At 42.3% G+C, this 4,289-nt stretch overlaps 1 protein-coding gene across 1 annotated transcript in view; it reads left to right on the plus strand.

Annotated features, from left to right (window-relative positions):
* Nucleotides 1-824: 824 nt before the first annotated feature.
* Nucleotides 825-4,289, plus strand: part of brinp1 (bone morphogenetic protein/retinoic acid inducible neural-specific 1) — a 115,778-nt gene continuing 112,313 nt past the window's right edge. The window contains exon 1 of the mRNA XM_080869489.1: nucleotides 825-1,127. The gene's annotated coding sequence lies outside the window, so the exon portion shown is untranslated. The remainder of the gene's footprint in view (nucleotides 1,128-4,289) is intronic.

Here is a 4,289-nt window from a genome sequence, read left to right on the forward strand (position 1 = left end):
CACCTGCCACTTTGAGTTAACATTATTACCTGACACACATCACCACAGATCTACTGAGCAGGTTTCGCAGCCATCGACAGAACAACAGAATCTCCCCTGCTGCTTTTCAGAACCATGGACAGTAACCAGAACTTCACTTCAGTTGTGTTTCAGCACCTGGGACAGCAGAGCAAATTATGCTCCACAAAAATGTGTGCATAAATTGCCATGGTTTCGCTTCCAATGCAACGTGAAACGGGGTCCACAGAGCTATGCTGAATTTTTATGAAGATGAGTTTCTCAGCAAGTCATCATAAGTTCACATTAACACAGACATACAGTCACGTTGTTTTTTTATGTAAAGAACACAGCCTGCACGTGGCATTGTGTGACACCTTCTGCGCAACTCAACGCCTTCTCACTTTGTTGCGCTTTCAGTTGTCTCAAAAAAACAAAACGAAAAAACCCAACAAAAATCCTTGTATGCTTAATAAGCCTGTGTCCTTCTGAGCCCACACCGTACCCAAATGTTGACACCTTAATGAGCAATGACCAGGCTATTTATGGTGCTCATCCTGTAGCCTCGGTGTAAAGAATTAGCATACCTATCAGCTGAAAAAAGTCACGACGCGGCTTCTTATCCTCATCCACCCTCAGTTACCTCGCCTTCCGCCTCATACAGTCCAGACCCACCCCTCACTGCCTGCCATGACCGTCCTCTACAATACGAGACTGTATTCTTTGTACCTCCCCTTTCTCGCCCTCCGTCTGTGGATCCCAGCCTCCCTTCCTAGATATCCATCCACACCTCTCTACCCGCAAACGGCTCCTAGTGTGACAAAAAAAGAGAGCAGAACTGTTTCAAACACGTCGACATAAATCCCACTTCTACAGCTCCCTTTTCTCCATTCCCTCCTGACGGACTTCATTACTTTATTCATCTGCGCGCCAATGCACGAGACCACGCAGAAACGGATGATTTTTTTCCCTTGAGCATGAAAAGGATTGCCAAATCATCCGCAATCCAACATCACCGACTGAGCCACCAGCATGAGCACTGGATACATATGCTCCAGCAGAAGTTGTTGGCGAGAGAACTAAGAAATCTTGGACCACAAATACAGCTAAGAGGGGAGAGTCAGTTTTAGGTAAGTACGGTATATGCTGGCTTAGACCTCTAACAGAATGTGAAGGTATCTTATGTATATTTTTTCCTGTTTATCACTAACCACGAGGAAGTGGTCTGGTAGGCAGGGCTATATTGTGGCACAATTATGGCGATGTTGCGTGGTCAGCATGTAACTAGGGTGGCCGGTGGTGTCCTTTTCAGGATGGAGGTAATTTTCCCCCTTTTCTTTCTCACGGCGAAGCTACCTATCAAGCTCCGCCCGGACTATATGTCGACGTAGCCCTTCGGAGGGTATTAAATTTGATACAATTTGCCGTATAAAGCCTTCATTTTAGACCACCAGGAAAATGACTTATTCTCACAAATTGCATGCGTTCGCCTGCGCTCTCGCTGCACGTTGTGAGGCAGCATCTTCCCCAGGTGATGCTGCAGAAGTGCGGATGTAAAAGGAGCACGAAACACTGAGGGAATCAATGATCTCAGTATTCGGGGTTGGCACATTACGCAGACCTGTTTCAGTGAGTGGCAGTCCGGGGGGCAACATTCAGAGTAGGGGTGTAAATCAGGCCTGCAGTAGTCAGCATCAACATTTGTACTCAAGCTTCTTTTTCTCTCTCTTTGGAGTCCAGATCTAGCGATGATTAGTTCACTCTGAAAGCTGCATTTGCTCTTAACTTTAAATGAGAGTCACCCCGGATTAAAAATAATAATAATGATAATAATAAAGAGTAAATAAATCGCGTCCATTCTTTCTGTTATTACTAGTGTTTTTATTTGCATGTTATTAATAATTATTATGAATATTTCTCCATTGTTTCGTCTCACTGCTTGATATGGATCAGTGTTTGTGCGCGCCTATGGCCCGTCCTGTACGTAGCTTTGGACGCATGAGGGTGCGCGTACATGAGAGCCAGCACGTACGTGTTTGTTTTGTTGTAAGTGTGCGCGCGCGCGTGTCACCAGTGAGGCAAAGTTGCCGTTCCGTGTTCCCTCAAGTTGCTTTGATTGCTGTTCCACCGGCTAACTGCGAGGGGAGCTCATGCTCTTTTACACTATAGGTGTCATTGTGTGGCTAAAGGCAAGATTACTGTGTGTGATACTGATACCAAGTCTATGAAATTAGAGGAGCAGCTTCTGTTTGAAATTAGTCCGGAAACATTTATCTGCAATTCCACGGCTGCCACTGCAAATTTTGCTTTGTTTGTCAATGTTTCTTTTTGAAATGCTAGCCAAAGTAGCTTTAAGGAACTTGATCAAATGTACGTAGAAAAAAAAAAAGAAAACAGAAAAAAAACGCAGTTGCAGTTATAATTACCAGGCCGAGAGTGCAAAGCATTAGTTTCATAATGCTGAAGTCACACATATGAGTAATGAACAATAGGGCTGGGTATCGTCACTGATTTCTAGAATCGATTCAATTCCGATTCACAAGGCCCCGAATCGATTCGATCCACGATTCGATTTAATTCGATTCGATTTAAATCTGGGAAATTTTGACAGTCAGAAATATTATAATTCAGATCAGTACATTTACATATTTTTGTATCAATAAAAAGGAAGCTGACACACGCAAGACTTTATCACAGGTGTGAGCATCACAGCAGAGGCCTTTGTGTCAAAGTAGCTGAGGATAAAACACAGAAAAACATGAAGGTGATTTTCCTGGCCTGGGATTTTATAAAAATATTCTGCAGTACATCAAAAACGAAAGAAAACCATTAATCAACATATGAACATCACCTCTGAAGTTACAGCGGTTTTATTAGAGACACAGCGTTTTGCATTTTGAATAATTTTAAAAAGTTTAAATTTGTTCAGTATTGAACAGCAGAAATGAGGTTTTCTTTTCGGAAGAATGTAAAAGGGAAAAAACAGCGGCCGACAGCCTGTAAACAACAGTAGACTTGTGCGTAACAAGCAAGCGAATAATGAAGAAAGGGAAACTGTTCTTGAAGTACAGAGAGAGAGCTGTGCATCGCAGTGGAAGCAAAACAGTAAAAGTCTGAGTGAATTCATGACGATGTTTATGTGAAGCGTTTGGATCTTCTTTTGCTGCTGGTTCGGTCAATATTGTTTGGAGAGAGATCAAACTAACAGCTTTAGAATCGGCGCATAAAGGGCGTGCACACAAAGCGCGGACCCGCCGACAGATCAGAGTCAGCGAGCTGTCGGCTTTCAGCCCCGACTGTGAGAAAAGCAACATCTAACTGATTCTGATCCGCGGGTCCTGCTGTGTGTTTAAGTCTTTGTGCAGAATCCGTGTTCCTGCTCTCATTTACTGTCTTAACTGTTTGGTGGTTCTTGAAATTTTGTGAGATTTCACCTGAGATTCTGGCATTTTGGGCAAAATAAATTTATATTAAAAAATCGATTCAGGATTTTAATGAATCGATTTTACGTTATCCAAGCCAGAATCGATTTTAATCGATGAATCGATTATAAGAACCCACCCCTAATGAACAATGCAGGATCTCAGTCTATACTGCACAATCAAGCCTTTGATGAGCATGCTAGAAAAGGGTCTGTGTGGCACCCCACTGTAACTAACCCTGCATACTGAATTTGAAATGTAAGTTGAGCTTTATTTATTATTTTTTTTCTCAAATGAGCATTACACTAAAAGCAAGTGCTTTAACTCTGTGATATTGTTCTGCCTTCTCTGCATGTACAGTATAGAAAATTGCACTGGCAGCGGAAATTGCAGAAGAAAAGCTCCCTCATTCCGAATGCTTCATTCAATCTGGTGGCCTTTTCAATGGCAAAATGCTGGCAACATGTAATCATATTCAGAGGGAAAGCATTCTAAATCACGCTGCCAAAATGAAAATGCCTGCAGTGGCTTAAAGCTATATTTGTGTCGTGGCTTTAGATGACCAAATGTTGATAATGCTTTCAAGGACTGAAAAGAGAACATTCAGCAGCAGAGGTCCTTTTACAGAGCTTGGCAGTGCAACTTACTGATAAATTGTCTGCAAATCATGTGACTGTGATTCTAAAAGACAAGGAAATAAACACCCATGAACATAATTAGGAGGAAATGATTACAGACTTAATGCATTGACCATATGTGCACAGCATTTCTTTATCACTCTGTGTAAAGATAAGGATATTACTTTTCCAACAGTCTGTGTGCTGGATAGAGAACAGTACCAGTCTTGTACTGGCACCAGCTCTCTCCTGC

The sequence above is a fragment of the Rhamphochromis sp. 'chilingali' genome, assembly GCF_963969265.1.
Source record: "Rhamphochromis sp. 'chilingali' genome assembly, chromosome: 2".
Classification (NCBI taxonomy): Eukaryota; Metazoa; Chordata; class Actinopteri; order Cichliformes; family Cichlidae; genus Rhamphochromis; species Rhamphochromis sp. 'chilingali'.